Raw genomic sequence first — 19,388 nt, forward strand, 5'->3', positions numbered from 1 at the left:
AAGCTTGTTCTAAGTAGGTGCTTTAGACCACTAAGCCATCTCTCCAGCCCCTCACACTCCATTCTTAAAGAGCCACAATCTATTGAAGAAGTGCTGCCTTTCCTGTACAAATCGTCGTTCCTGCAGGCCTATGTAAATAAAATATTTTCTTAGGAAGGTGGAGGCAAAGTCTCTTTCAGTCTCCACAAGTATACTTTCCCTGAAAACAAAGTCCTGTCTGTCTTCTGGCAGATTACTGGTGCCGGCAAATGGCCACAACCTGTCTATAAGTTAGAGAGGCTTGTGTATGAGAGACAGAAAACAAACAGAAAGATGGATTTCCTGTCATTTGTTAAAATATTTCAATTTTAATTTTCAGTCCTCTATGTGAGTAAAATCCTCTGCTAGTGGAGTGGGATAAGTGGCATTACTTCTTGGCAAGCCTTGCTTTGCTGTCTTGCCATGGAGTAACCCCTGAAGAGGAAGGAGACAGTATTTACACACAATGCTTCCATCACCTTCTTGTCTACTCCCCTGTCCTCTCACAGTTCCAAGCGCCTCTTAAAATAACTGTGCCACTGCCTTCCCAACCTCCCCAGGAGTGCAGCCCAGCTCCAGGGTGCCCGTCCTTGGACAGCACATTTTACCACCTCATTACAAATTCCTCTGGACTATGAAAATCTCGCTGTCCCAGACTAGACCAGCTCCTCACTTCACTTCCAAATGCCATCCTCTCCTCTCCTCCAATGTAAAATAACTGCTTTGAAAAAAAAAAAAAAAAAAAAAAAAAACAAGCATTCACTTTGAGAAGATTTATAACAAAACTGATTACATTTATTGTCATTAAAAGTTCAGAATGAAGTAATCTGCTATTTAGAAGAAAAATACATTGACAGAATTAGGAGAGATGACATCAAAACAGAGCTTTTCAATTTGTCCCTTATGTATTCTAAAGTCATGGCATGGACTGCATTTTTTCTGTTGTTGCAAATTTGGCAGTAGATATAATCACAGACTTTCCTAATGACCTTAAGAAATGAGAAAGCAGAAGAAATAGAATTTGATGGAGTTTTACAAAAGGGCCTATTTGTCACCCTTCTTTCTGCTGTTTGAAGTGGTCGTACATTTGAAAGGAACAAATGCATTGTGTCATTGAAGTGATTCTTGATTCTATAGAGTTAAAAGTTTAGATTATTTGTTTTTATGAGCATCACAGAATGCTTTTAAAAGAAAAACTGACTGAAATGGTCACTGTAATGATTAATAAAAACTCTATTTACATGCATTGCAGAAGAAAAACATATCTGGGTGATACCTCCTATCACTGTGAAGTAAGCTTGTACTATATCTGCTGCCAATGGATTATTTTGCTTAATTCACGCATGTACAATACTTCAATGGCAATGGAATACCCATCTCTGACAAAACTAAACAAAAAAGGGGGATATAAATGAAGGACCATTTTGTAGTGAAATAGATAGATAGATAGATAGATAGATAGATAGATAGATAGATAGATAGATAGATAGATGGATATTCAGTTACTTTCTCCTAATTCAATGTGAAGAAAGATTTGTACTAATAGTGTTTGGACAGAATATCATGTCTGCATCTTGTAACATGAATACTATGAAGACAACAATATGCAATGTATTAATTATTATAACTGCCCCATTAACCTGTTTTGAAACTGTCTCATTGCTATTTGTTTCTCAATAAAATTAATTTTAAAATTTAAAAAAAATTAGAGTTGCTCATTGGACTAATGCTGTTTTTTCATCAGGACCTAGAAAAATGATGTGATATCCATATCATTTTTTGATGGCTGGTGTGCATGATTCCATGCTATCAATAAAGTTGGGCAGTTATTCGTGTTTGAACTCCAAAATTTCCAACAAAAAAAATTGCAACACTAAGTCACTGAATCTCTAGGTAAGCCATGAGAGGAACAGACAGGCTATTCCGATTCCAAATCTTGCCTGCATTGTCTTTGATCATGGTAGCCCACATGACAGTCCACTGCTGTTTCTTTGTCTCAGTCTCAAGTGTAACAGCAGTGTCTGTCCAGTTGATGTTCAGTACTCCACCAAATCCTTGAATCTCTGAATCTGGGGGGAAAATGTACATGATGATCAGACTGACTTAAAGTGTATATATTTTAATAATGATTTTATATTTTCTGACATTCTCTGGGACATACCCAAGCAGGTAAGAAACCTTCTCTACATGAGTCCCATATGAAGTGGTAAGGTCAGTGGAAAGTTTGCCCTGACGTGGGGCACATGTCCACACAGCTACCAAAGTTCCAGCAGTGCTGCTCTGAGGGAATGCTAAACCTCAAGTGTTTGAGTAAAGTGATTTTTCTCCTGTCAATAGGAAAGGTTGGGAAAGAAAATCAGGTAAACAGGACAATCAAGTGAAAAGCACAGCACTACAAAAAACAACAACAAAGGTCCAATAAATTTTCACTGAGTGAATAAAAGAAAAGAGAAGTAAATATCATACTCTAGTATACTTTGTGATGGCAAGTAATCCAGAACAGTGCATACTTTTAAGATATAAATGTATCTTTATCTTTGGTCTTATGTCTTTCAGATAGGGCCAAGTAAGAAGAGATTACACTAACTCCTTCCCCTCACCATGAGGAGAAATGAATGATCTGTGTTATGATTTGTGCCTAGATGTCTTCCCAAAGCTTATGTCATCAGGTGGGGTTTCTTTAGAGGTGGCTGGACCTAGAAAATGTGGCACCCGAAGTGACTCATAATGCAATGCTAGGATCAAGAGCATTTAGATTAAGGGTATGAGGGCTGGGGAGATGGCTCAGTGGAATAAGCGCTTCCCTGGCAAGCGCAAGGGCCTGAGTTCAATCCCAGGTTCCACCAAAAAAAAAAAAAAAAAGATTAAGGGTATGAGTGCTACCTGCCCTCAGCAGCCTGAGTAAGATCTAAGGGATAAAAAGAGCTGTGGTTGACCCTCACTGCTTGCTTTTGCTATCCTCTGTCAATCATGAACTGGTCCTTCTCTTTGTTCTGCCTCTGACAAGCCACTATGCCATGGATCCAGCTGATGACAGGCTGAAATCTCTACCAACTGTGAGCTAAATAGAGCTTTTCTCTTGAATTTTGGATGTCAGGTACTTTGTCTCAGCAATTAGAGAAGTAACTAAAGCAGAGAAGTGGGGTCATGGCATCGCCATGACTTGGTTTAGGAGTCTATGGGAATGGTTGGTGGGAAGTGTCTGCAAAGGTTCAGAGATGCCAGCTGAAAAACTAAAGCTGGAAAGCCTGAGGCTGTGGTTGGTGGGAGATTCTAGTAAGAGCTCAGAGTACCAGAAGGTTGATATAAACGCTGCCTGCAAAATTTAGGCTCAAGAGATTCTTGTTGGGAAGAACTCCTTTGACTGTTGGACTCCAGATGATGTGTGTTATACCTTGGCAGGAAGTGCTGTTTGTGTCCAGAGACTTTTCCTGAGGCTGAGATTAAGGGCAGTAGAATAATTAATCTGACAGAAGAAGACTTAAAGGCAATCTAATGCTGAGGAGGTGGAATGGCTACTCTTGGAGGCGTTTAGCCAGATTTATGTTGAGAATCAACAGCCAAAAACCTCATCAGGATGATCTAGAACACTGACTTTAGTCAGAGGGGAAGCGCCAGTAAAGCTCTAGACTGTAAAGATAGAGCAGAGGAGGCCTTGATTGCTGAGAAGTGTCAAAAGAATACAAATATAGCCAAAGGGTAGCACAAAATGCAGTAGGGATTCGCCCTTTGCAGTATTAAAATTTCAGAAGTGAAAGACTGCTCCGAGAAGAGTCCAAGAGCATCATGTTCCAGCATGGTGACAACCTAGGGAAGTTGTTCCCTAGGATTTGGCTCATAGCCACTGGACCTGCAGAGCCAAGAGAGAAGGAAGCTTTGCTACTGCCCCAACTGGCAGCAGATCATGACATTAACCAGGAAAGTTATGGCTTTAGGTACATGAAAAATGCAAGAGTTGTTGAGACAGGAAGGCTTTCACCCAGATTTCAGAAGTCCTGGAGTTCAGGTAGTTTGTCTGTGATAGGACAATGCGAAGCTATAAGAGTGAAGCCCAAGGTACAGTGGAGACTCTAGAAGTTTAAAGAATCCAGAAACATGGGTTGTCTAAATAGCATGGAGGAGTAAAGCACCCAAAGAAAGAACACATGAGAACTACAATCACCAGAAGTAATGTGGGGGTGGAACCCTCATGCCTTCTGGCTTTCTCAGTTTACCACAGATTACCTTGGATACTGAATGTGGAAATTTGGGAATTAATGTTGTCCCTGCTGGATTTTGATAGTGCTTTGTTCCCATTCCTTGCTATCCCCTGGTTTATAACTTTTGGAAAGGAAACATTTATCTTGTGCCATTAAATATTGGAAGTGCTTAACTTTATTTTCATTTATACAGAGGCTTGCAGCTAAGAATTTCCCTTAAATCTCAAAGGAGGCTTTAGAGTTGGACTTTTGGAAATGCTGAAATTGTTAGGACTCTGGTAATTCTTGGAGATGGACTGAAGGCCTTTTGTAAAAGGAATATGCTCAAGCTGTTGGGGAGGGGTAAAAGGTGAAATGTATAGCTTGTGCTTAGATGTCTCCCAAAGCCTCATGCAGTCACAGGTGAGATTTTATAAGAGATGGCTGGACCTACAGTGTGTGATGCTAGAGTTGATTCATGGTACAATGCTGGGATCAAGGGCACTAGGAATTTGGGTGTGAGTGACACCCACCCTAACTAGCCTGAATAAGATATAAGGGATAGAAAGAGCTGTGGTTGTTTCTTGTTGCTTGCTTTTGCTGTGTTCTGCTTGTCACAAACTTTTCCTCTGTAACGCCCTTCTGGCAAGCCAATTATGACCTGAAACCCCTACAGTCTATAATGTAAATAAACCTTTCCTCCTTTAACTTTGGGTATCAAGTATTTTGTGTCAGTAAGAACAAAAATGCAAATAAAAGAGTCTGTTAAAATTGTATATGATCTATTGCTACTAAAATTTCTTTTAATATGTGTCCTATATCAAAGCTAAAAGATTGGATGCCTGTAGAGTTCACATGCTTAAGACTCACTAGATTCACCTGAAACAAAATTATACTATGATATATCTGTAAGACAGGCTGAAGAAATCTTTTCTCAGGCTAAGAAAAAATTTGGAAGATTTGTGCTAAATGGTAAACATTACCTAGAAAGACTTTCTTTGAACTATCTCATGAAAATGATAACTTGGTATGATGACATGAACAAGTGTACAATGAAGTAGTTGGACAGTAGTCTAAAATCATTACTAAACAATATTTATTGATCTCTTCTCTATGCCAGTTAGAAACAGATATCAGATTCAATATGAGAAGTAAACTGAGAAAAATAGAAAAGGAAGACAAGAACTCCTCTTAGGAGCTACATTTCTTCTGATGAAATCATAGAATATTAATAAGAATTTTGCTGTATAAAAGAGTTGAATACAAAGTACATGTGTGACATAAAAAGTAGGCCTAAGTGAAAGCACTAAACATCGAGCCAGATAAGGGATGCCATTAGCTATCCAGTGCAAAGCCTCTGTATTCAATGGTCAAGTGCTCAAACCAGCATATCAAAAAGCATGTGTTGTCCCAAAAGTGGAAGGTAGACATATAGGCACACCCGAAACAGATACTAAGTAAACTTATAGGACCTTTCAAATAGAAATAATAATCTGGTGGTTCGATCCCCACAACTCAAGCTAGCCAATCATGCCCTGAAGGGATTCGGAGAAAAAAAAATGAAATAATAGTTTGTTGCTCATAAATAAATTTTATTTTATGCTATTTTATTTAGAGGTCAGTATGGACTTTAATAAAATGGTATTTTATTAAGTTGACAGTGTCTTTACTTAGTTTCATCATGAACATATTAGCTGTGTCTTGGGTAGCTGAGGAAGAGAAATAAAAAATAAACAAGTTTTTCTCCTCTTAAATTAAAACACAAGGGATAGGAAGAGTTGCCAAAATAGAGGGGGAAAAAAAACCACACAAAACATCCCAAAACAAAACAAAAACATGTAAATTCTTCAACAAAGAGGCAAATAATTTTTGTTTTCTGAATTAGAACAATATCTTGTAAGTGTAAAAATAGTTGAATAAAACTCATGAGGTGCCAAATACTAATAATCTGTTTTCTCACTAATGACTGAAATATGGTCAGCGGGTGTGAAAGAAAAAATAGGGAATTAAAATACTCAGAATGTGAGTTCTGTGGTTACTATTGGGAAGTTCCAGAATTTTATTTTTTATTTTTTTATTTTAATTTTATTTATTTATTTATGTATTTATTTATTTATTGTGGAACTGGAGAATGAACTCAGGCCCTTGCGCTTGCCAGGGAAGTGCTTATTCCACTGAGCCATCTCCCTGGCCCTCAGAATTTTTTGATGTGGAAATGAAGGTTGGAGAAAATCCAGTGCAAGAACAAAATAATGTACATTATGAAAGGAAAATTATTTCTCTAATGAATAGCTAATATTTATCTTTAGGGAGAAATAAAACACATTTATTGATTAAAAATCCCAAAGGGCAAAACTGCTCCAACAAAATATTACTGAGCCCTAAAAGGAAATGAAGTATCAAGCCATAAAAAGAAGTAGAAGAAAATTAAATCTACTTTTACAGAGTGAAATGAATCAGTCCATAAAGGCAACTATGTGATTCTACACGTTTGACCTTCTAGCAAAGGGCAAATCAGAAATGATAAAATAAATTGATGAATGGTTGTCAGCAGTTAAGGAAGAGACCTGGATAAATCAGTAGCACAAAGAGAATTTTCTGGACAGCAGAAATACACTTTACAATATTAAAATGGTGGATATGCGTCTCAGTTACTCTTCTCTCTTTGCTGGGACAAAATAGGCAACATCTAAAATTAAGGAAGGAAAGGTTTATTTATCTCACAGTTACTGGAGGCTTCATTCCGTACCCAGCTGGCTCCCAGGCAGAGCAGCACATGACACGGAACAGCCCTTCATGTTGACAGCAAAGAGCAAAAGCAGAGGGAGAGAAAGCCGCTCAGGCAGCTAGCTAGCAGCTCTCCCCTCCTCACGTTGTAATGCAGATTACCTGTCCCAGGTTGGGTGCAGCACCCACAGCCACAATAATCAATCCCAGACTCCAAAAGCTGCTCCATGGCTGGGTTAGGCTTTGAGGGGACAACTTTATACAAACCAGAACACGTGGCAAACCTATGGTCAAATCCACACAATGTACTTCTAAGGGAAAGCCTAATGCAAACTATGGAGTCCAGTTGATGATGATTCTATCAGTGGATATTCATGAATTGTGACGACTGGATCATGTTAGTTGGAGATGGTGAACATAGAGGAGGGCATTCTGCGTGCGAGGACAGAGTCTAGGAATTCTCAGTATCTTTCACTTTACTTTGCTATGCACTTAAAAGGTCTACTTTAAAAAAAATCTATTGCAGCAAAAAAAAAATGTATCCTTTAGTAATTGCATGTAGTAAGGAAGCATAAATAAATTGAAGTTTAGATGACTAACCTCTTAGTATCAAGTTTCTTTTCAGTACTATTAGAAAAGTAAAGGGAGAATTCATAGGTTTAGAAGAAATAATTTTAAAATCTAGTGCAATGTTTTCTGTGGCGAAATAAGTAAGTCCAACTAATTTAATGAAAAGAAACCAAGCAGGTATCTTTAGATAAGTGGATTAATAGTCCCATGTCTTAGGAAAAACACCTTATGGATTTAGAGTCACCATCAATTACATCTAAAAATATATTTCAGACACCAAGAAGTGCCCAACTAAGGGGATGGGAGTGGTGTTTATTAGAGAAGAAGAGAGCAGGGCTCTCAATTACAGACAACAATTTAGACTCGGCGCCTACTGAACTACTAGAACTAAACCAGACTGAAACTATAGCAAAGCTTCTGCACTGAAAAAAAGCTATAAAGAAACAGGAGCTATTAAGCTAAGGGCTGAGAGAGGAAAACCAGATCCAAGAGGAGTGGACCAGGGAACTTGCATGGTGATAAAGAAGCTAAAACAAGCTATGGGCATAGAAGTTGTAGCCATATGACAACCTCGTTTTCTTCCCTGAAAAGGACCTCTTGCATTCAATCCAAACACTGCACTGATGCAGTGGTATGATTTTATTTGTTCAAATACAGCAACTCAGTGGAAACAAATAGGACCCCTGGGCTGTATCACTGCTATGCAATAAAAAATTTTGAATTTTTCCATAAATTCCTATAGAGACAGAAGTCAAGGTATTTCCATATAAATGGAGGAGTTTTTAAGAGCAGTGATAAAGAAGTGAATTTCCTACAGAATGCATTATGTAAGTTAACAAACTGCAAGGGAGAGAGGCACAATTATCACTTTAATTAATTAGGGCCCCATTGTAGCTCCCTTGTGAAAGATAATCCTTGATTAAAAGTGTCAGTATGTAAAAATATTGACTGATATTGAAATGCAAGACTGTGAAATTTCAATTAATTGTAAAAAAAAATTAGCTGGTATTATTTACCAAAAGACACTAATGATTCTCAGGAGGCTCAGAGCATGCAAACAAGTAGTTAGAGCTGACAATGGACATACAAACAAGAGCAGAATTAATCTACATCCACGGATGGTTCATCCCTTCCAGCAATTAGTCTTTTTGTCTTTTGTTTGAGCATCTGCAGTGCAGAAGTTAGCATTAAGTAATAGCAACTGTTGTGCAGAGGAGGGGAATTGTTACGGCATTATTAAATACTAAAAGGAGAACAAATAACATTTTACAGCACTTAGTGTTTCCCTAGTTAACAGAAATACCCAGTCCATTAACATTTCATAACCATCCATAAAATCATATTCTCAGCCTCAGACACTACATATTGAAAATCTTACTAATACTCCTTTCACCTCCATCCCCAGAGAGAGCCATTAGAAGGACTAAGAAAGTCCCTTCCCTTCCAAAACTGAAGTCTATAATTGAACTACATTGAGTTCCTGACTGTGACACTGGACCTACAGACCTCACGTGAGACTCTTGGTTCTAACAGAAACTCTACTTAGTCCTCTTGTCACTGTTGGAACACTGACTGGGAATGAGACCTTCCCAACTCCTTCTTTGAGCTCTTTTCTTCCTTGACTTTCAGAGCTGGACCCCACAAAAATATAACGAGACATCTTCATAGGAAGCTGCTTACAGTATAATAAAGCAAGACAAAAACAAACATTTAAAAACTGAGCTTTGGCCTCCGATGTGGGATTCATGCCAAAGCCATAACCTCACACTTAGGCTAAGATATTTGCACAAAAGAGCTACAGTTTCTATTTAGGAAGCTAAAATAATGAGAATTTACCAACGCAGTGGGGGAGAGTTATAGGAGTAGAGGTTCTAAAATGTTGTGGACGTAGAAAGACAGCAGCTGTTGTTTCACTTTTTCTTTTTCTTTTTATTGTCACAGAAATGTAGCTCATTCCCAATTCTGAAGTTTCGCTTAATGTGGAAGTAGCTAGTCACAAAACATAACTGGTCATGCTTTAGAATCAAACCAAAATGGGATACCTTATGGTACCTTTCAGTGACACCTGCTGATGCGAAAGTATCTTTAATAGTTAAGCTTATATGTAAAAACACACCACCAGCTCTACTGATAAAACCTAATCAAAAGGTAATTTTGAGTGTAAAGCAGGAAACAGCGGACCTAACTAGGAAACACGTGAGCCCTCCAGCCGCTTGAGGTCTTCTCTCTAAATGAAACAAGTGTTCTCATGCTATCTAAATAAAAGAGCGCAGTGAAGGAGAATTCTGCTGATGCGTCCTGTGCTGCACGCTGGTTATGGACAGAAACCTTTTCCCTGTGTAAAACTACCAAAGAAGGTACAGAGATGAGAAAACCTCCATCGAGTTGAGCAATATAAAAATACATGTGCAAATTATTTCACTCTTTCTATCACTCAATTGTTCTGTTCTTAACTTTTCTGAAGACTGAGGGCAATTAGGGTTCTGATATCCCCTTAACTTCCCCTGCTGTCCCTTGAATAGAGCTCTTTGGTACTTACTTAATAAAAAAAGAAGAATAAAGCTCATCTTCCTACATTATCTATTTATTTATTCCTTTTTCTTCGGTAGTGAGGCAAGAGAAAGCTTATCTGATTTATGAAAACAGAAAAATCATCTTCTCGATTAACAGTCAATGATAGCATCAGGAAAAATTATGGTAACACTCCTGTTGCTTGTGAGGAAAGAGCAGTCTAGTGCTTTGAAACACAAGGGGCCAAATGTATCCCTATTAACATCTAACACATTGAACTTCTTTCTCAATAAAATTAATATAAAAAACCCATCTAACACAGTTCCTCTCTCTCACTAACTCCTTCCTCCAGGTTGGAAGAAAGGAAAAAGTAAAGGCCCAGGTGCTGGATCCAGGAAGATCTGTGATGAAAATCTAGACGGAATATTCCACAGGAGTGAGCACACGGGGGCTTTCTACATGGTCTGGGAAGACATCAAAGAGAATCAGAGAGGCTGTGGCCTGAGGATAAATGAAGCCAGCTTTGAACAAAGCAAGCTACTGCTCTCTTATGTGACCTGTACCCACCCTGAGGACAGAAGGAAGTACACCGAGTTGGAACTGTGGGCCATCAAAGCAATCAGATATGGAGCTTTCCTATAAAATAGAAGAGAAGCCTCTTTAAGGCTTCCTCAGGCAGTGCCGCCCATCCCTCACTCTACAACCTGTCCATAAATCAAAACATCCCTTGGCCCGAGGAAGCCCTCTTCCTGGGCCTTGAGGGCACACGGGATAGAAAGCTCCTACAATAACACTGGTAGCAGCGTGGGAGGTGGGGACTCTCCTTTCCCCTTCGATTGAAAAAGCTTCCAGTCCTGCATTCTGTTATTTAAAATGTTCTCTGATGATTAGCCACTCCGGGGTCAAGGTAGGTGCTTGTTAAAACTCTAGACTCCTGGGAGTCACCTCAAATTTGCTGACTCATAATCTCCTCAAGAGGCATAAAGCATTTTAGGTATTCAGCCTGTGAGTTAGTCTCCCTTAAAAGACTTCTTAGAAGACGGTGGGGATGTAACTAGTTCAGAAACTCGTCATTCAAAGCACTGGCTAGGGATACAGACTATATAAAAAAAAAAAAACCTCTTCCATTCTTCCAAGAAGGGCATATGGGGTTCTCAGCCTCATACAAGAGTTTCTGTGGTTTGTTTTGAATCCAATAAATATAGACCACTCCCAAAGCACTTCACCACTACCAAACTGTGATTATTTATTTTCATTTATCCCATAAAAATAGATCCTTGGTTTTGTTGTTGTTATGCCGTTACCCATGTGCTGAAAATCTGAACTTAAACTTGTCTTTAGCCTGTAAAGGTGTTTATAGCTTGTTAGGTACAAGAATAGGAGAGAGACTATGCTCTTATGTAGGGTTTCAAACTGTGCAAAAAATTTGGGAAAAAGAAAATTGATTGTTAAAAAGTAAAGCTCCCTACTGCTAATATGTTTCAAGTGCATGTTTATCATCATTTATAAAAATATGGCCTGATTTTTCCATCCGACTCCATCCGTACCTCTAGCCAGTTGTAGATGCTACTATACTATCAGTGACAAATAAAGTCATCTGAGTTGCACAGCACTTTAATTTTGTAAATAATTTAGTTTAATATCAGGAAAACCATTCAGGCAAATCCTCAGAGATCTTTAAACTGAATATTAAATGCCAGCAATATCACATTATTGTTATATTTATTTTTACGTAAGATAATAGGTATGCTGCTTGGCATTGCTTATTGATAGAATAATAAAAAGCTTCATGAAAAGGAGGAAGGAAAAAAGAGATGGAAGGGAATAAAGAAGAAAGAGATATATTACCTAACATTTATTTTGCATTTACTTGGCACTGGTCAAGCTAGTGAACTATTTGGTTGTGCTCTGCCCTTGGGAATCAAAGAATGAAGGAATGATTGGCACAGCACCAGCAGGCAAAATGGTTTCAATCAGCTAAAGGAGAGCTCATGTGCCTTCAGTTTCAGGGATTATCCAAAACAGTTGAGCAACCCTAAAGAATTTTTAGCAAGTGAATCACACATTCAGATTTGAATTTTAGAAAGGTTACCCTGGCAGTGAGAGAAATACATTGTACGAGGAAAAGATCGGGAGGTGGGAGGCCAGCCACACACACATATGGCTCTGGTGGTGCCCAGAGTGTGAGCGGTGCTGAATTTCCTAAAAGATGTGCTGGCAGGGAGGAGGACTGGAGTCTAGACACAGCTGAAGGGTGGGGTTGCTTCCCCTTGCTGACAGATGGAGGGTGGCTATAGAACTGTGAGGAAGAAGAGATGCTTACGGCATAGTAGCCTCACTAGTAGTTCATTGTGTCACTCATATTTATTGGTAATCTGCAGATTGGTATTTGGATTCATACAAGCATACAAAAACTTTCAAAGATTTCCATCAAGAAAAAGATCCCCATGCTAAATATTGCACATTTCCATTTCAAAATCTTAAAGACTAAGACCCAGAAAATATCCTACTAGATTCCTCTTTGAGAGACATCTGAATGTCATCCTTTTGTCTCTCTCCCATGAGAACACTATCACAACAATATTAAGCATGGAAAGAAAGCAATATCCCTCCCTTTGCTGTAACTTTTTAGAACTTTGCATAAATAAACAGGATTTTTAAATGCCCAAGACAACAAATATCTTCTTCTAATTTCTTTACTTTAATTATATCAAGAAAAAAATCTGTCTAATTTATATTCATTCTAAACTGTAATCGAAATAGAACCCCCCCCCACCCTAAAAAATCAAGATCTTGTCCTATTCAACCAGGCTTTTTCTCCCTAGTGAACACCAGAGGGCGCCAGTCAGTGAAAACTTGGATACAGGCTGAAGGGTAGGGGAGAGAATTCCATTGCTAATGGGGAGGGGGAGAAAACGATTTTTCAGTGTGTACCCTTATCTACCATGAAACATTACCATGGTAACAGCACCAGTTAAGATGATTGTATATTTAGGTCATAGTATAAAAGGAGATGGCACATGTGCCAAAAAAAGAAGAAATGGAAGTAAAAAAATGCAGCATAGCAGGAGTAAGCCAAGCAGAATCTACCACATTTTGGTCCACAGCAACCCACAAAGCCACATCATGCCTTTCAGAGCAGAGGTGGACAACCCATTGCGACTAAAATTCAATGGATCCATAAAAACTCAGCACTTTCAGTGCCAACAATAGTAAGGGAGACTTCAGCACAGCACAGGAAAGATCAACGAGAAGTTGGCCTGGATGTGTTATTTTGCTGTGTCACTTTGGGAAGCCTGCTTATCCACTTCAACACTTACCGTGAGTAGACGTGGATAATATCAAAACTCCCCTTCACTCTACCTTGGGCACAAGAAAATCTCCCTAGTAAGATCTCAGGAGAGATGAGAGATAGAAATGACACTTCTCAGAATGTTATTTGGGGCCCCCTGTCCTCCTCTGCTGGGGTATCACTGGCCGCATGGATTGAGCATGTTTTGTTGCCTGGAAATCTAATTGAATTAAACAGTTGGAGCAGACATCACTGAACTCTGAATAACACAGTTTTGCTTTCCCTAAATATAGGGAAACAAATGATACAACTATCTATAGATAACACACAAGCATCAAGACCAAGGACTCTGGAGTCCAGCAAACTACGTTCCTAGCCGTTGTATGACCAAATGACCATGGGCCATTACTGGACCCTTCTGCATGCTGGCTTCCTCTTCTGTAAAATCAGGAAAAGAGCCTTTACTTCATAGGATAGTAGCAATAAGAAAATGAGAAAATGGGATCATCTATTTATCCATTCCACCAAGATTTAGTAAGTTCTGAGGCTACATTGCTACTGCCTTCAATTGAGAGGATGAAGCACCAAATAAAGTAGTAGATACTATAATACGTGTTGGTTGCTTGGATGCTGCCGGAGACTGAAGACTTGTAGAATACATGTCCCTTGAGAGGTGGCCAGCTGCCCTCAGCCCACACAAAACACAGACCATCACCACACCAGATCCAGCGTGGCTGGGGTGATTCATTGCTGACCCTTGGAGAAAGGAGCACAAGCATCTGCTCCGTGAACCAAAGGGAAGCCGAGTAGGGATAGACGATGAGGAACAGAAGACAACTGTCAACTGCCACAGGACAAGAGAGACAGTCTTTCATAGGAAGGGTCCATCTGAGGAAAGTGACACAGGCAGCCCATGTCCTAAAATGACAAATCTCTGTCAACAGAGAAAACCAGTCACTGGGGAAACCATAAGAAAAGGCAGCTTATATTTCACTTCTGAAAAGGAAGAGATTTTTTAAAGATAGGATTAGGAGTGGGACTTAGGGGGTCTTGCGCAGGAAATCACTGAAGGGCATTTTCTTACACCCTAATCATAGCAGCCATCTGTGGACCCAGCCATGTACGATTCTTGCCCTCAGCGATTTCTCTTTTTATTTTTTTCTTAAACTCATTCCATGTTCATTTCCCCCCTCACTGTACCTTGATTCTTCTTTTTCTTTTCTGCACTCATTTAACTTAAGTCATTGCTGTAGGTCAGTGACAATTTGAAGCCACACTTTCAGTCCCCAGCCACCAGCTAGCAGGCCAGACCCTGAGTGCTTCTCTTCCTGCCTGTGAGGTTGTGTATTCTCCTTGTGCCCTTGACCTGGGGGCTGGCAGTGCTGGGATTGGAAAACCAGGGCTCTTGAATGCATCCAGCTGCATAGACTGCAGACTCTCTGGCAAGGAAGGAACTAGGGGTGCATTTAGGGTAGTGTGGGTTTTGTTCGTGTGTTTCTAACACAAAGGCAGAAATATCCAGCCCCCGCCAAACTGAGAGGTTCTGCAAACTCACTCCAAAAGGGTCTTTGCCTGTGTTTGCACTGCTAATCTCTTGCACATCTGACACAGGAGTGAGCACAGAGCTTCTCGCATGTTTTTTTGTGCACTCTCGGGTTGAACTGTGATAGGGATGCCCAATCCATGTTTTCTGACTCCAACTCCCTCCAGGCACCCTCAGGCACACTTAGATATACAAACATCTATTTCTTGTTCAAGAAGACAACACATCTGTCAGGCAGCTCACTCTGAACGTTGGGTCCTAAGCCTGCCCAAATCCCCACTCTACCTCACTCACAGAGCTTTACAATGATAAAACAACTTGGCTGAATCTTGCCTGCCTTTGTGGGAGTTGAGCTGTATTTTTAAGTTCTGGTTGGCATGATTATTTACCCCAGTATCAATACAGTCAATGCCTGGTTGTCGCATTTCCAAACTGGAACGGCACAGAATTCTTCCACCGACTTGACCAAAGTCTCTCATAAGTCTGATTGCTCAGCTGTAGCCTAATACCATGCAGATGAAATGGTCTCCTGGCCTTATCAACTGCTTTGGCTCTGCAGTCCTCAGGGCTTCTGATGCTATCCCAGAGAGATGGCAAAGGTAGGCCTAACTGTCAGTGGTTTCTACTTCAGTGTACCAATGCTCCTGTCATTTGTTTAGCAATGAAAACTTGTACCTGCTATTATGCATATCTAGAGCCATAAAGTTATCAAGATGATGTATGTGTATATACCAATTGCTAGCAAATAAGGTACAAGGGCCTTTGCAGCACAGTCTAGAGTTCATTAACCTAGAATTCTTAAACTGCTTGTCTTCTAGCTCTCCGCCATCCCGGGAAGACAGAATTGCAAAGAGAGAAGGGATAGGCTGCACCAGCCCCACACTGGGTCATGGACTTCCCTGGGTGGCTCTGACAGGGACATTAGGTTGGGCAGGGTGGGGACCTCAGCCAGAGCACTGCAGTCTCAGTGCCCTCTATGTCCCGCACTGCTGGAGCCTCAGAGAGTCCCTCTTTAGACCCCCACTCCAGATTCACTTATTCTGGAGGCCTTCCCGGTCGCCCCGGGTTTCCCTCAGGATCTAGGCTGTGTACCCCCTCCGGCGGTGCTGCGCGCTGGAGCGCAGGCGGCTGTGTGGCACAGCGTGGGGAAAGTGCTCTTCTCTCTGGCTGCGTGTACCAGGGAACGGACTCGCCAGAGGTTGCTACGTACCCACTGCCTTCCAGCACTAAGAAAAGAGCAAAAAAAAAAAAAAAAAAAAAAAAAAAAAAAATCAAAGCAAAACAATAAAGACGAGAGGACAGAAAAATAGAAAGTCAGCGCCGAGGACTCCGGAGCGTGAGGAGCAGAGGCAACGCGCCATCGCGGTCTAGTCGGGAGCGGGCGGGAGGGCAGACTTGGGGCCCGGCGGCTGCAGTCACAGACTTGCTGCTGTGGCTGTGAACCGACATAAGGACACCAGAGGGCGGCTTGGGTGATAGGTCCGTGGGCAGGTCTGCTTGTGCTCTGCGTTTACCTCCATGTCCCGGCTCCCTTCTTCCTGCCTCTGCGCTCCGCGGACAGTTTCACACATGCAAGATCCTTGGGCTTACAGCCAAGGGTCAGTCGAGCCTCCCTTGGACGAGCTCCGTGGCCCAGGGCAGCCTCCAGGACAGCGAAGGGCAGGCACGACGCACAGAAGGGAAAAGGAGCCGAAGGCACAAGGGGAGTGTGTGTGAGCCCCGCTCTGGGCCAGTAATTTGAGAGAATTTTCAGCCCTCCAGCGCTGTGCTAAGTGAGCTCCCTAGACTCGCAGGGGGCACCCTAGGGGCGCCAGGCAGAGCGCACAGGTGGAATCTCTAGGTCTTCTGTGAGCCGCAGGGCTTGGACAGCACCTCGCGGGTCCTGCGAGCCACAAGTTAGCTGCGATTGCTCAGATTTGCAAGTGTGGACCTCGGAAGACATTTGAGGCTCAGGTATCTCCTGTGTAGGGCCCCATAGCACCCCGAGGTGGTTCAGGACCCACACTGGTTTCATGACAAAGCTGCCCTCAGGGTCCAAAGCGGCTCAGGCTGGAGCCCTATTCCCGGCTTCGGTAGATACCAGCCTGGTGCACTCTGTAGATACACTATAGAGTCGCCTAAGGAAGGCTTCTCTCGCTTTCGTCCTGGAAACCTTTCCCCATTTTTATTCACCCCAGCAATCTTTCCCGAGGCCCTGGGGCACATCACTAAAGCTCCCTCCAGCACTGAGGGGCTGCTCAAAGGCTCAGTCGGGGACTGTGCAGAACGGGGACGATCAGGGCCTCCACCCCTAAGAGAGACGACACGGCCAGACCTCAGGAGCTCGAGGGGCGAGAAGCAAAGCTCTCCTGTCTTTCCCAGGAGGGTATCTGGGAAGGGCGGCCACAGACAGGGGCTGGGGTCAGCGGAGGGGGTGTCACTCTGCAGCAGGGGGCGAGGCTGGAGCTAGCTGCTTGCTGCACATGCTGCCGGACACACTGACCCGCGTGATCGCGCCCACGCCCCACGCTGTTTCTTCATTTCCCCAAACCCACCACCGCCGCCCTCAGCCCTCCAAGCCCCAGAAGCGAAAGTTTCCTTTAGGAAATCTCACTTGTGGGGGATCCCCTCCAATTCCCCCAAACCCAGACCTCTGCGCCAGGAGGAGCCCGGCGGACAGGGACTCCGGCGTGGGCAAGAGAAGAAGTGGGCAGCGCGGCGCCCTTACCTGCCTCTGTGTTAACTCGGGTTCCGCCCCTGGCTGCGGTTCGGTGGATACTGGCCGAGCGAGGAGCCCTACGCGGGTTCGGGGTCGACCCACCCGCGCTCGAGCTGCGCACAGCTTAGAGTCCGAAGCCAGGCGCTGGCTTGCTTTCTCTCTTGATCTTGCAAGAGAAAAGGAGAAAATTAGTTGGCGCCGAGACACTAGAGGGGTGGGGCGGGAGAGGCGGGGAGACGACGCGGGACTCAGAAGCTCAGAGAGGGCTGCGGGGCTCTCGCGCCGGCAGAGTCGCACACCCGGCACCGGTACCGGCGCTGGTCGGGTCTGGGACCGGTCGCGGTGGATCTCGGAGTTCGAATGAACTAATCTCTCCCGGCCCCCATGCCAAACTACGAAGGAGAAGCAAATAAGACTTTCAAACCTGGCTTTCCCGCAGAGGAGCTTGGAGACCAAAATAGAACGGAGACCTGGAGGCAGCGCTGAGCTGGGCGGGATTCATCGCTTTCACCAAAGTGCCGAGAAGTTGTAATTAGTGTAGGGCGAGGAACACTAATTCCAGTGCCGATGGCGATTTCCTAGGGAATCTGTGACTTCCAAGCTCAGGCCACCAGCAGGCCCGGAGTGTGCGTGTGTGTGTGTGTGTGTGTGTGTGTGTGTGTGTGTGTGTGTTTCCGTGTGCGCTCTCTGGAGCTGGTCTCTGCGCCCAGGCGCCTCGGGCAATAGCAGGAGAGCAGGTCCGTGTTGGTGCGTGTGTGTTCGATTAGCTGCAATGGGCGGACAATTTCTGGAGAGAACATTTACAGTTTTCTTTCAGTATGACAGGGTTAGGTGCCGTAGAAGGAGCTCCTCCAATGAGACCCGGTCTGCTCTCTGATTCGGCGGCTCTTGCGAGCCAACATGACAGCCTTTTCTCCTGGCTCTTGTCTGCTTCTCTCCATGTGAAGCCCCAGAGCCCAACTCTCCCCCTGCGAGGTCTACATCAGCACCCAGGTCATCGCCACCTCCAGCACCACCCCTCTGTCCCATCCCTGCGGGTATGCGTGGGCTACAAAGGTGCCACCATGGGACACAGGCAGTGTTGCTTGTTGATTTCAGAAGACACTTACACCCAGTTTTGCCAGGTGGGGAAATGTTAGAATTAATGTGCTAAGCTTCGTAGTAAATATATACTCATGCTGAACTACTCAGATTGTTTGTTTGAGAAGTTACCAAATGCATCAGAAGGAGTTTTGTTTCTGCTTTGCTTTTTCTTATGCTACACAGGGCTCAACTACTGCGAAGTATAATGCAAAAGGTGTGTGGTGCTTTGGGGGAATTTGTGATATCCACGTAAAAATGATGTCCACAGCATGCAAAGGTGTTGTGTTTGGACCAGGCTTAGGCTTTTATTTCTTTATTTTAATGAGTAATTCCTTCTGAATATTGCACCCATCATTTTTGATAGCTAACCTCATTTGATGGCTACAATAATATGATTATTCTCAGGTAAAGCTGAGAGCAAGACTTGCACTTCTGAAAGGATATTTATACAGAGGTAATATGTGATATACAGATTGTGATTTGTTTGATCTAACTTAATTAACTGAAAAATAGTTGCAATTTTCAATTGAAGAACAGCATGTGGCACATCGCTTTTTAGGTCACAAGGATGGCAATGGCTAAGTTAAAGAGAAATTAATTTACTATATCCAGTTCAATTCTCAATGCTCAGACCTGTTTTGGGCTTTAGAGGAAAGAGAAGAGCAAAAGCCCTTCTTGTGTTCTTTATATACATCTAATTTTGTTGGTAAGAAAAGATACCCAAATGAAACACTTATACAACAACCGGCAGCATGGTTAGTTATACAG

At 42.5% G+C, this 19,388-nt stretch overlaps 1 protein-coding gene across 1 annotated transcript in view; it reads right to left on the minus strand.

Moving 5' to 3' along the window:
• Chrm2 (cholinergic receptor muscarinic 2) overlaps positions 1 to 18,293 on the minus strand; it is a 157,235-nt gene extending 138,942 nt beyond the window's left edge. The window contains exons 1-2 of the mRNA XM_023712884.1: positions 17,962 to 18,293; positions 17,547 to 17,703 (exon numbers count right to left, since the gene is read on the minus strand). The gene's annotated coding sequence lies outside the window, so the exon portion shown is untranslated. The remainder of the gene's footprint in view (positions 1 to 17,546; positions 17,704 to 17,961) is intronic.
• Between the last annotated feature and the right edge of the window lie 1,095 nt (positions 18,294 to 19,388).

The sequence above is a fragment of the Octodon degus genome, unplaced genomic scaffold (assembly GCF_000260255.1).
Source record: "Octodon degus isolate 3935 unplaced genomic scaffold, OctDeg1.0 scaffold00027, whole genome shotgun sequence".
Lineage (NCBI taxonomy): Eukaryota > Metazoa > Chordata > Mammalia > Rodentia > Octodontidae > Octodon > Octodon degus.